Genomic DNA, 14,592 nt, shown 5'->3' with positions numbered 1-14,592 from the left:
CCCTTCTGCTTCCTTCTTTCCTTGTCCTTCACCATCTTTCCTACTCTTCCATGAAGTGTTGCCACTTACTCTAGCCCAACCAGTTCTCCCTCCTTCAAGCTCCTACACTTGTACCTCTCATGGCACTTGTCACACGTAACTTGGCCGTACTCTCACCTCATCTCGAATTCTACTTTACATCTCGAATTGTCTTTTTTTCTTGATTTATTTTTTTATTTAATAATTTTTCAAGTACAGTTTTCTGTCTTGTACTCCGATCCCAGCCCACCCCCCATGCTCCCCACCTCCTTCCCTTTCCACCCCCCTTAGTTGTTGTCCATGTGTCCTTTATACTAGTTCCTCTAAATCCCTCCCCCTTTTCCCCTGAAATTTCTTCCCCTCTCCCCTCTGGTGGCTGTCCCCCTGTTCTCTATTTCAGTGTCTTTGTTTTTATTTTGCTTGCTTGTCTGTTTTGTTGTTTAGCTCCCTGTTAAAGGTGAGATCATATGGTATTTGTCTTTCAGCACCTGGCTTATTTCACGCAGCATAATGCTTTCCAGTTCCATCCATGCTGTTGCAAAGGGTAGGAGCTCCTTCTTTCTTTCTGCTGCATAGAATTCCAATGTGTATATGTACCATGCTTTTTTGATCCATTCATTTACTGATGGGCACCTAGGTTGCTTCCACCTTTTGGCTATTGTAAATTGTGCTGCTACGAACATTGGGGTACATAGGTTCTTTGGGATTGGTGTTTTAGGGTTCTTAGGATATAATCCCAGCAGAGGAATTGCTGGGTCAAAAGCCAGGTCCATTTTTAGTTTTCTGAGAAAATTCCATACTGTTTTCCATAATGGCTGTACCAGTCTACAATCCCACCAACAGTGAACTAGGTCCCCTTTTCCCCACACCCTCTCCAGCACTTGTTGTTTATTGCTTTGTTTATGATGGTCATTCTGACTGGTGTAAAGTGGTATCTCATTTTGGTTTTAATTTGCATCTCTCAGATAGCTAGCGATATTGAGCATCTTTTCATGTGTCTCTGGATCCTCTGTATGTCCTTCTTGGAGAAGTGTTTGTTCAAGTCCTTTGCCCATTTTTAATTGGGTTGTCTTCTTAGAGTGAAGTCATGTGAGTTCTTTGCATATTTTGGAGAGTAAACCTTTGTCTGAGGTATCATTGGCAAATATGTTTTCCCATACAGTTGGTTGTCTTTTTATTTTATTACTGTTTTCTTTAGCCATGCAGAAGCTTTTTATTTTGATGAGATCCCATTTGTTTATTCTTTCCTTTATATTCCTTGCTCTAGGGGACATATCAGTAAAAATGTTGCTGCGTGAAATATCTGAGATTTTCCTGCCAATGTTCTCCTCTAGGACTTTAATGGTGTCACGGTTTATATTTAAGTCTTTTATCCACCTTGAATTTATTTTGGTGTATGGTGTAAATTGGTGCTCGAGTTTCATTTTTTTGCACGTAGCTGTCCAGTTCTCCCAACACCATTTGTTGAAGAGGCCATCTTTACTCTATTTTATGTTCCTGCCCCCTTTGTCGAATATTAATTGACTGTAGATCGTATTGTCTTTTATGTAATCATGGGTAGGCCCACAAATAAGCTATACTTCATCAAGCACAGAGAGGACATGGAGTGGATCTGTTGTTTTCAGCACACAACTGATTGCTTTCATCATCACCAGCATCCAAACCCCTGCCTTGTTGAGAATCACCTCTCTGTACTCCAGTCCCTGTGGCTTGAGGGTACCCAAAACCTTCATTCTGCCCCAGCATTGGAGGCATGATCCATCCAATATGTGAGGCTCAATTCTGAGACTGTGGACGGCAGAGGAAAGGAGAATCTCGATTTCTGGTGAGATTGCCAATAGGAAATATAATGTAAACCTGGAGTTTCTGGGAGTCCCATGTGGAGCCCAAGTCAAAATCCAACATGGAGAAAGCAAAACCAAGGAGTCAGCAATTCTGGGTCCCAATGAGACTATTTGAGACTCTAGATCCAGCTAGACCCAACCCCTGGACTCCAGGAGACACAGGAAATAGGCACTCCCTTTGTTTAAGCCAGCTGGAATTGGATTCAGTTAGGATCCCCTTATTTCTTTATGGAGGAGTCTTTGGTGAGCAATTTGAGTAGCAAAGAGACTATGGAATTTTCTGGGACCTGAGCATACAAAGCAAACTTTGTTTACTACAGAACAATAAAAATTGCGAGATTTTTTAAATGCTTTTTTTACACTTGACAAAAGGTTGAAAAATATCCTGCCCACAGAAAAGACAAATAATAATAATTATATAAAATTATGTTAATATGTTAGTCATAAAATCATTATTATTACTGCTCTTCATCAGTTCTTAGATGCACATTATTCTCACATTTTAACATCCCTGAAGTCAAAATGTGTCACATAATCAATGGGATCATACAATCTCTGGGTCTGAACCAAAGTCTGAATTCTTCCAGAGAGAATGCATCTCTGCCCGTCAGAGTTATCTGAGGCTATCTGAAATTAATTTCTATAACACTGATACTCCTCAGACCTGTGCGAGTACCAGCTTGTGGCTCAGATTCTGAGAGAAATTGGGATTTTCTTCCCTCTGTAGAGGCTTGGCACTGAGACATGCAGGATTCCTGGCTGGCCGTTCCGGAGAACTTTTCTCTACCCTTTCCGGCAGTGAGCAGTTCTTTGGTGTCCTGCCTTTTTGTAGGGGTCTCCTATTAGACGTTCTATCTTGGATACTTTTTTCTTTATGCAAGTCAGTACATAAAATAATGGCGCTTTTTAAACAGATGATATCTTGACTTTCATGAATTATAGCACCATTATTGTCAGCATTGGATTTGAAAAGCAATGATGATTATGCATTGGGAAGTAGGAGGAGTCTCTTGAATTAATTAACTCCTTGATGCTTCCACTGGATGTCTTTCTCTTACTAGGAACCAAAGAGTCTGGGCTCATGGAGACTATTATAAACATCTTTCTAATCTCACTGAATCTCAAATAAGGCCAGGGATGTAAGAGTTGCTCAATAAATGTTTAGTTTCTGAATTAACTAATTTAATGACTGATTAGAATTTTATAAACCCAAATGCAACCAAAGAAGCAGAGGAAAATTTACCAGGGCAGCTCTTGGGCTGAATGCCTTCAAAACAGGGGCTCCCCTTTCAAAACAGCCCAATTACATATCCCTCCACACTGCGTCACACCACTGGGAGTTCAAGTACTCACATATCTGGAGGCACTAGATGTTGCAATTAAAATGGTTTCAGTCCTTGCATTTGAACTTTACTGGATACTCGGGTGATCTCCTATGTACATACTTTGGTAACAGTGGTTCAAGTACCAAATAAGATTTCTTTTCATTCAATTGAACTTCCAGAAATGCCACAAAATTACTTTCCAGTATTATAGAAAATGATTTCAGAGAAGGTTGAACAAGATGCAACCTTTCACCCTGTAACTCTATTACTGCTGGGGTGAAACCTTTGTTAAATGTAGATTTATAACCCTTCTCAGTTCATATTGCCTAGTGGTTCTGAGAGCACGAAGCCTGCATTTGTTGCCAAAGAGAAAACATTTGCTCAGTGAATTCTTTTGGTCTTTATCTCCTTTCTCTTGAGGGTTGTTAGGAAATAGAGCATTGACTCCTGGTCTCTCTCTTTCTCTTTCCCCTCAGAGCCTCTTGCCGTATAATAAGATTTTTAAAGACAAATTGCTAACCATCTCTCTTACACACACACACCTCATTAAATTGGTTGCACAATTTTCTTTCATTCTTTCTCCAGGGTCGCTGTAGGAATATAGCTATTTATAATAACTGCCACTGTTGAGTGTAACTGCTGGGCTCAGGTGAGAGTGTGTATACACTCTTTGTTTTGCAAAAGGCTTTTTTTCAGGTACAAGTAATTGAGTTCTGTTTCCTTAGATCAATGATCAGCATAGTAGAAGACCTTAGGTCCCCTGGGGTTCAGGTTGGTTTCTAATGAATTCTGTTGAAATTCCAGGAACTACATGAGAGGCTTCTGAAGGGGCACATCTTGTAGGTGATGTGTCATCATCACCTTCATCTTCGGCATTATTAAAAAACTAATGTAAAAGGACAAGAGTAGGCCTCATCCTCACCACCTCAGTTCACCCAATTAAAACCCCAAGTTTATTCTCTCAGAATCCAAAAGTGAGCCTCCAAAGAGAGAGCATATATGTGAGGCAGGGCACATGCCCAAAAGTCAGGAGGTCTCGAGCCAGACTCACTTCTACTACTCTCGTTTCATGGCCTTTGAGCCTCAACTTCCCCATGTATGAAATGAAACGCCCTCCAACCTACCTAGCAGGTTTCCTAAAACCATTCCAAATTTGTGTGGACGTGCTTTCAAAAGTGTAAAGCAGAAATCATGTCAAAGAGCCCATTATAAACATATTAATGAGTTCTTACACAATTAGCCAAACAGAATATTCCATGTGACTCGAAGGTGCTTTTGTATGTCACTTGAAAATACAAAAAGAAGAGGGAGAGAAGAAAGCCAGTGACAATGCGTTTGCTAGGATTCTTGGGGGCTCCAGAACCAAGTTCGGAACATCGTAAGCCATGACATTTAGTATCCTCTGTGGAGCCAATAAAAAAAATACCAGGTTATCAGCTGAGCCACTTACCAGGAAGGTCATGGAACCAAAAGCAGTAACTACAGTTTATGAAAAGGAATAATCTCAAAACCCAAACATGGGAAATGCAGGGACCCTTGCTGATGAACAACACAAGAAGAAAAATGACAGGAAGCAAATCCTCTAAGGGTCAGCCCAGTAACAGGGGCCCTAGGCCACCCCCAACCTTTCCCATCAGCCAGCACCAGAGCCCTTGGTTCCACCCTGGACCTGAGCCAGTGTCGCCATGGCTGACAGCAATCGGGGAACCCTGCCCGACTAGCTGGTGAGGTGGAGCTGCTGTGGGAGCTGAGACCGAACAGAGTGTCAGTTTCACGGGCCCCCGTCATGAGACCATGTCACAGGGGCCGCAGTTGGATGCTTTTGCACACCTTTTCTCCACCTTTCCCCAGGCAAGTATTGTTCGCCTTTTGCAGGGGGTTAGCAAGCAGCCCTCTGACATCACAAGCCCTTTCTCTTTTCTTTTTAATATTTTTTATTTATTTATCTTTAGAGGGGAAGGGAAGGAGAGAAATACTAATGTATGGTTGCCTCTCGTGCGTCCCCCACTGGGAACTGGCCTGCAACCCAGGCATGTGCCCTGACTGGGAATCGAACTGCAATCGTGTAGTTCGCAGGCCCGCGCTCAATTCACTGAGCTACACGAGCCAGGGCCCACAAGCCCCTTCTATTCTAGTTTGTCCTGTGTTCAATTCACCCACTTAAGGTCTGCTTAAGGGTGCTCACAACCTCCTTTTGCACCAAAGCTTCCAAAGTCTTGCCCTGTTCCTTACACAATTCTACTCTCCTGACCTTTGTGCCCAAGGTTTCCACAAGGGGCCCCAAACAACCTACTCAACTTTTCTCCAACCTGCCACAATCCAATGTCTTTTGTTTCAGGCATTTGTTCCCCAAATCATCCTCCTCCTTCCCATTTCCATGCGTTCTCACACCATTTCCCATCGAGCAAACGATTTCCCTAATCGCTACCTCTCCAAATTCTCTATCTGTGTGTACTCTATCTGTATATATCTATATGTATGTATATCTGTATGTATTGAGACTTCAAGACCCAACACAAAACCCTCTCCTCCATGAAGTATTCCAGGGTTGCTGTACCTACAATTGTTGGCTATCCTCTGAATCTTTATAGCCCCAGCCTTCTGTCACCAGTTTGGGATAAGTGTCGTTTGTATAACAGTGTTACACTGTTACTTTTATACTTTCCATTATTTAACTTTTTATCACTTATTAATGAAAATCTTGTCATTATTTTGTGCATCTCCCAAGTGACTAAGAATTACGCTTCAATTATAGCAAGACTTTAATAAATATGTATTAATTACTCTTCTGAAATTGTTAGCTTTATGCTTAGTCTAAAAATATCCTTCTATCTGTCCCAAGAAATTCTAAGGCAAGAAGTGGCGTAGGGGTGGTAATGAGTCAGACCCCCAGGATTTGAACCTGGTGGCCCCACTTACCACCTGTGTGACTTCAGGGTATTATTTAACCTCTCTAGACCTAAACTTCACCCAGAGAGCTGCTATGATGCCTAAATAAACTAACCCACATAAAGCATTTAGGTTCTTACATGCAGTCAGCACTTCATAAAAGATACACATATACTAAAAAGAAAATAGCTATTACTAGAGTACAGGTCAAAAATACATTTGATGTTTGCAAATTTTATATCTTGTATTGCACTTGTACTAAAAGCTGAGAGAACATATAAAATGTGAATAAATTTATGGTGTTTAAATGCCTAAATTAACTCAAAATTTGCTTCCTGTGTGAACTGATGTTCTGTAATTTATTAAGGATCATTAAATATGTTTTGGTTCACAATTTGGGGTAGGTTTTACAGCTTTAGAATCTTTTAAAGAACTAAAGTCCTTTGGTTGAAAAAAGAGAGAGAAAAAGAGACAAAAGCAGTCTACCCTCCTACTATCCTTCAATTGTTTTCACTCCTCAAAATGGGGTTTGATTATTTTTAATAGAGAAAATGTTGCCATAAAACAATTTAAAATCGATTTATTAAAATCGACAGATTATCCAATCCTTTACCATAAAAGGATGCACCCACACTCTTTGACAAGCTTTTCACCAAGAAATCTGGGGTTGTGAATGCCTTCCTAGAATGCTATCAATTTAAATGATTGAAAAAAACAAAACATAATAAGTGACAGATTTTTCAAATCAGATAAAGATGGGAACCAGATTATCTGTCTGGGGCTGATAGATTGCAGCAATAATAAATTCACTTGAAGACACTGGATCAATTTTTAATCAAGCCAAGAATTATTATTGCAGAAAGATAAAATGACCCATGAGAAGACGCCTTAATTTTCCACCAATCAAATTATAGCCTTTCTAAATAAGCTGTAATGAGATCCATGGAATATCCAGGTTACACATCCCACCTAATTACCCGTGTTCCCTGTCATGTAGTGATATACTAGTGGTAAACTGACCTCTGAATTTGCCCAGATGAAAAGGTAATTAGTTTTTCCACCAGGCTGTAGTGAAAATAACAGCAGTGACACATGTCATCTCCTGCCACCAAGTCACAGTCTCTGAGGTGTTTGTTCTTAAAATATACAGGATATGACCTACTGGGTAATAAACTACACAGTCATTAAGTGAAGCTTGTGTCTGACAGAAAAACAACCACCATCTCTAAGTTGAGAAAAAGGGCCTGGAGGTAAAGCAAATCAGTCTATACTTGACACTAAACTTCATCAGCAGGGGACAGTGTTCCCTTCCCCACCCTCCCCTAGGAACCACCACTCAGAAAATGAAACCTGTAATTACTGACGACTGAGAAAACCCTGTAGAGAGATCTGTATGTTCCACTTGCCCTGCGGCTGGTTCCCAACTCTCCTTTCAGGATTTGGGATCTCTCCCAACTCGGGTTCCTTTCCTCATCCAAAAGCTGCTGTGAAGAAAGAACGTCAGGATCCCGTCACCATTTATTCGTTCACCCAACACCTACACTGCCCCCTTGCTTTCTCCAGTTCTCGAAACAGATGATCCAGCCTGAATCGACCTTCTTCATCAAATCTATTTGCACTTCTAGCATCAGGGTTCCTACATTAATCAGAAATTCATTCAATTGACTACTTATTTCAGTTCACTCTTCGTCTCCCACTAATGCTTATATGTGCTATAAAGAGACGACTAGTAAATTAGTGACCGGGGTCATGTTTAGACTTCCAATGTTAATGACAATTAGTTGTTGGTTTTAAAAAAGTCTCTCATTTATTCTTATCATTAAATCATTTAAAGAGTGGCTTATATATCACGGAGAATATGAGAATTGCAAAAATCTTACATTTTCAAACAGTGCAAGGACAACCCACAGTTTCCCACCTTATAGCTCCCAGACAGACCGAATCTTTTAAACTGATAAGCAAACTGGGTTGGGACAGTGGAAGAAACTGCCATTATATAGGCAAACCCACCAACCCTGGGAACCACACCAGGATAGCAGCTCGAGGGGCACCAGTCTGGTATGGGAAGTAAGTAAAGGAAACAGAAATGTGGAGGGGGCCAGGTATGTGCCCCAGAATGCAGCCAGCAGGGATTGTCTCCTCTTTGACCCCTCCCACGCACATGGAGCCACAGTTGCCCCACCCTGGCAAATACCCAGGACTATGCCCCATGTCACTTAACAGGTGAACTAGAACAGAATCAAAGCAGCTCCTTCTAGTACACAGACACAGGGAGATAGCCACAAGCAACAAACAAAGAAACAGAACAGAACCCCAGTAAAAGAACTAAGCAATGCAGATATCGACAACCTATCAGATGCAGACTTCAAACCACTGGTGGTCAGAGTGTTCAAAGATCTCATTGAATATGGCAAAAATATAAGGGAAAAAGCTGAAGGCTCCACTAATGGAAATAAAGGAAAATCCACAGGAAACCAACAGTGAAGGGAAGGAAGCCAGGATTCAGATCAATGATTTGGAACATAAGGAAGAAAAAAACACTCAACCAGACCAAAACGAAAAAACAAATATTTTTAAAAATGAAGACAGTTTAAGATGACTCGGGAACATCTCTAAAATGGATAACATCTGAATCATAAGGATGCCAGAAGGAGAAGAGGAAGAGCAAGAAACTGAAAACTTATTTGAAAAAATAACAAAAGAAAACTTCCTCTAATTTGGTAGAGGAAATAGGCATACAATTCCAGGAAGCACAGAGAGTCCCAAACAAGTTGGACCCAAAGAGGTCTACACCAAGACACATCATAATTAAAATGCAAAAGGTTAAAAATAAAGAGAGAATCTTAAAAGCAGCAACATAAAGGCAGAAAGTTAGTCTTTGACTTTTTCTTTGCCTCAGTATGAGAACCTACAAAGGAGTTCCCATAAGACATGAAAAACTACAAAGGATTTTTCATAAGACTATCAGCTGATTTCTCAAAGGAAACTTTACAGGCAAGAAGGGACTAGCAAGAACTATAGAGACTGATGAAAAGCAAGGACCTACAACCAAGATTACCTTATCTAGTGAAGCTACCACTTAGAATTAAAGGACAGATAAAGTGCTTCCCGATAAGGTAAAGCTAAAGGAGATCATCATCACAAAGGCCTTACGATATGAAATGTTAAAAAGACTTATTTAGGAAAAGGAAGATCAAAACTATGAACAGTAAAATGACAACAAACTATCAACAACTTAATCAAAAAAAAAAACAAAAACAAACTAAGCAAACAACTAGAACAGGAACATAATCATAATCAGGAGATCATTTGGAGGGTTATCAGATGGGAAGGGGAAGGAAGAGAAGGGGGGTAGGTATAGGGATTTAGAAGCATAACCGGGTAGGTACAAAATAGACAGGGGGTGTTAAGAAGAGTATAGGCAATGGAGAAGCCAAAGAACTTATATGCACAATCCATGGACATAAACTAAGTAGTTCGGCGGGGTTGCTGAAGGAAATGGGGGGAACCTGGCAGAGGAGAGGAAAGGGGGGAAATTGGAACAGTGGTAGTAGCATAATCAATAAAATATACCTAAAAAACCGGTAATCTTTCATGACAGGACTTACATTTGGAATTCAATGAATGCATTTACTAGCAAATTTCCCCCCCAATGTCATTTCCCAAGTTTCTCTCTTTTTAAAAACAATGACCAAAAAACTGCCAGTTATTCTAGATTCAATGCAATTTTAGATCTTAACCCTGATAATCCCAAAATTTATTTAATAATAATTAACATATACTAATTATTTGATTTTTTATTATTTAGCATATTATATATATTATGGACTAAAAGTTTGTGTCCCCCACAAAAAAAATTCATCTGTTGAAGCCCTAATCACAAGTGTGACAGTATTTAGAGGTGAGACCTTTCGGAGGCAATTAGCTTTAAAGGTGAGAGCCCCCAGTATGACATTAGTGCCCTTACATTACAGGGGTGTCAAACTCATTTTCACTGGGGACCACATCAGCTTCACGGCTGCCTTCAAAGGGCCAAATGTAATTTTAGGATTGTATAAATGTAACTACTCCTTAACACTTACAAGAGACCTCAGCGCTGCCACCAGGTAAAAACAAGGCGGAGGGCAGGATTCGGCCCACGGGCCTTGTGTTTGCCACCTGTTCCTTACCAGAACAGGAAAAGACACCAGAGCTTTCTCTCTGTCCACCTTGTGAGGATACAGCAAGATGCTGGCTGTCTGCAAGGCAGGAAAAGGACCCTTCACCAAGAATTAAATCTGCTGAGACCTTGATCCTAGATTTCTCAGCCTCAGAAATTTGAGAAATAAATGTCTGTTGTTTAAGCCACCCAGTCTATGGTATTTTTGTCATAACAGCCCAAACTAAGAAAATATATAAATACATAAATAATATAGTTGTTGTATTATACATTATATTAATATATATCAATACATAATGTATAAAATAATATAAACTGACATATTTCAAGCACTTTGTTAACAGTTTTGTACTTATTGCCATAACTCAACCCAAAAGCTCAAGAGGTTACTTTTTTGTTCTAATTTTACAGACAGGAAAATCAAGGTCTGAAGAGGGCGGCTGACTTGCACAAGGTCCCATTAAGGATGAGAACCCAAACAATGTGTCTTCATACTTGCCCACTAAGACATAAAATAAGCTCCCTGGGAAGCTGATCAAGTTCATTTGCAGTTACTCTTTAGGATAACTCCTGGACAACAGCCACTGGCCTGATATCCCATTAGTGATCGTCCCCCCATTTTTAGGGTATCTTGGCTTTGGATGTCACTGCCTCCTCTAAGCCCTCTCAGAAATAATTGGCTTGAGCACAAAGAGAGTTAGCCAATGTAAGGAATTCCAGCAATTCATCCTTTTGCTACCCTTTCCTTGCTAATTTATTAATAACAATCCAACAAAATTGGCACAGTGTATAAATTCTTACATATTCTCTTTATCTTAAAATACTGTCCCTAGAATTCTTAAAAGGCAATGCATTAAGATTTATAGGTATTGCCAGCAACAGAGCTACAGCCGATTGACCATAAAAGCTAACTATTATTAAATAATTCAATGTGACCATTGTAGTGAGTGGAATATCTGCTTGGATATGTATTTTGAATATCAGTATTTCAAATATCCCTTTGCCTTGTTGCACTTGGCCAAACCAGTGTTTATACATTACCTGAATGCTCCCTCACAGTATATTTCTATGGAGGAAACCAGATAATTAAACACAGACAGACAATTATTCATAGATTTATATTACTTATCTATTAATTGTCTGAACACTAGCAAGTAGCTCATAGATTCAACAGTAAATACGCTCACAAATCTGTATCAATAAAAAACATTTCAAAAGGTAGAGTGTCACAAACTACTGATTTGCATAGTTCCATAGTTAATATAAAAATAGTATTGCTGTCCTTATGTGTAGATATGGCAACAAAGACTTGATGTTGACCAAAAGATTGTCTACACCTCACTCCCTCAGAGTTGCTTCCTGTCACTACGCAGTAGGAAAACATCCCTTTGCGGAGTGACCACCTACCCCCACTTACCTGGGACTGGCCTGGTTTCAGCACTGAAAGTTCTGTATCACAGGAAACGACTCAGTTCCAAGCTCCTCCTAAACCTCCTTTCAGCCACTGCTCCCCAACACTAATCCATTTTGACACCATAAAGCCTACTCTCAAAATGTGTTGAAAGCACCACTGATATGCAATGTAAATGGTTTTTGTATGATTCCCAATAGGCAAAGTGCTTAAGAAATTGCTTCCGGCACACAGGCAGACCATCAATTTTCAAGCTTTTTCATCTCATGGTACATATAACTAATTACTAAAATTCTGCGGCAAAACCAAAAAATGTATTTTTTGCTGACCTGACCAAAAATAGGTATATTTTTATTGGTTTACAAAAAAAAGAATAGTAATTACCTACCCTTTTTGCTCCTAAGTGACTTTTTAAAAAATAAAGTGCCTATACTTGTATACAAGGATTTATGGTGCCAAAAATTAACCAATCAGACACTAACTTATTATGGAACATGACCAATAAGATTTGATTCTGTTACATGACCTATACATTTGTGGTTCAAGACAGGGCATTCACACCAGATGATTATTGTTATGTTAAATGTTGTCATTTTTTATTTGACAATCTAAGAAGAGGTCAGTGTCCCTGACTAGATATGCATTACATGTTTTAAAATTTTTTGCACTACACTGGTTAAAAATCACTGATCAACATAATGGGACCTGCTAGCCAAGACTCTAGGTGCTGAATTCTTCACCTGAAAACTAAGACACGATGGTAGCAGCAGAAAGGACTCACACTTGTTGAGACATACCGTTCCCTTTCTTTTGCTTAAGAAAGGCCAGTGAGTGAAGGTTTTAGCCTTTCACCAAGAAAGTAAAAGTGGAAAGATATTAAATATTGGGGTAAGAACGGATAACCAATTTAGTTTTGAATAAGGTGAATTTTTAAGTATGGATCATACTATTATAGTTGTCCAAATTACTTTGTCCCCTTTAACTGGCTCCTACCCACACTGCCCTCTCCACTCTCCAGCATCCCCACCCAACCACAGTTCATGTCCATGGGTCGTACATACAAGTTCTTTGGCTTCTCCATTTCCTATACCATGTTTAACATCCCCATGTCTATTTTGTGCCTAACTATTATGCTTATTACCTGTACCTTTTCCTCTATTTTTCCTCTCCCACTCCCCACGTGATCTCCCTCCATGTGATCTCCATTTCTGTGATTCTGTTCCTGTTCTAGTTGTCTGCTTAGTTTTGGGAGGTTTTTTTAGGTTCCATTGTTGATAGTTGTGAGTTTGTTGTCATTTCACTGTTCATAGTTTTTCATCTTCTATTTCTTAGATAAGTCCTTTTAACATTTCATATAATAAGAGCTTGGTGACGATGAATTTCTTTAACTTGACGTTGTCTGGGAAGCACTTTATCTGCCCTTCCATTCTAAATGATAACTTTGCTGGATAGAGTAATCTTGGATGTACAGGTCCTTACCTTTCATGACTTCAAATACTTCTTTCCAGCCCCTTCTTGCCTGTAAGGTTTGTTTTGAGAAATCAGCTGATAGCCTTATGGAAACTTCTTCATATATAATGCTCTCCTTTCTTCTTGCTGCATTTAAGATTCTCTCCTTATCTTTAATCTTGGCTAATGTAATTATGATGTGCCTTGGTGTGCTCCTCCTTAGGTCCAGCTTCTTTGGGACTCTGTGGGCTTCCTGGACTTCCTGGAAACCTATTTCCTTCACCAGAATGGGGAAGTTTTCCATCATTATTTGTGCAAATAAGTTTTCAATATCATGCTCTTCCTCTTCTCCTTCTGGCACTCCAATGATTCAGATGTTGGAACGCTTAAGTTGTCCCACAGGGTCCCAAGCCTCTCCTCATTTTTTTGCATTCTCGTTTCTTCATTGTGTTCCAGTTGGGTGCTGATTTCTTCCTTTGTTCCAAATTTTTCATTTGGGTCCCAGTTTCCCTCCTTTCACTGTTGGTTCCCTGTATATTTTCCTTATTTCACTTTGTGGAGCCTTCATTTCTTTATTCATTTTGCAACCAAGTTCAATCAATTCTGTAAGCATCCTGATTACCAGTGTTTCAAACTCTGCATCAGACAAGCTATCTATCTCCTCATTGCTTAGTTCTTTTTCTGGAGTTTTGATCTTTTTTTTCATTTGGGCCATATTTCTTTGACTCCAGGTACCTGTTGTGTGGTAAGGGGGGAGCCTTAAACATTTTCCAGGGCAGGGCAACCATCTTCGCTATGTTGTGGCCCTGTCTGTGGAGGAGGGGTCATAGAGGGAACAATGCCACTTGCTCTTGTCCCACTTTCCATCATTTTCCTCACTTCCTGCAAGTGTATTGTGCCCTTTCAGGTGCTAATTCGCAGGTTGGTGTGCTTGTGTATGTTTTAGGACCCTGTGGATCTCTTCCTTCAATGAACTCACCTGTGAGGCTGGGAGTTTCTCCTGCCACCACAACCACAGATTTTTTTTATAGCCTGGGGCTTTGAGTCTTTAGTTCCCTGCTCTGAAACCCTGGGTTTCACAGTCTGTGTTGCTCCCCAAATTGTTCCTCCCACTTATCTGTGCACAAATGTGGGGTCACCCACATGGACTGTACCTCACCCTCTCTGCCCCTCCTACCAGTCTGGATGAATGGTTCTTTAACTCCTTGGTTGTTAGACTTCCATGCAAATATTTCTTCTGGAAGTTCTAGCTATTATTTGTTTTTAAATTGATTGTTATCCTTCTTTTGGTTGTGTGAGGAAGCAAAGCATTTCTACCTATGCCTCCATCTTGGCCAGACCAAATAAGGTGAATTTGAGGTACCTCCAGGAAAAACAGATATATGCAATAAATGTTCAAGTGTAAGTATCTGGGGCTGAGATTAAAAGTGGTACAATAGAGACACGCTTAGGACACACTGGAGTATAGGTAGAAGCTGAAATGGCTGAGATGAAGTG

Source organism: Sturnira hondurensis, unplaced genomic scaffold, assembly GCF_014824575.4.
Source record: "Sturnira hondurensis isolate 20B ecotype Veracruz unplaced genomic scaffold, ASM1482457v3 Scaffold0006413, whole genome shotgun sequence".
NCBI classification, from domain to species: domain Eukaryota; kingdom Metazoa; phylum Chordata; class Mammalia; order Chiroptera; family Phyllostomidae; genus Sturnira; species Sturnira hondurensis.
This window is presented reverse-complemented; position numbering follows the sequence as displayed.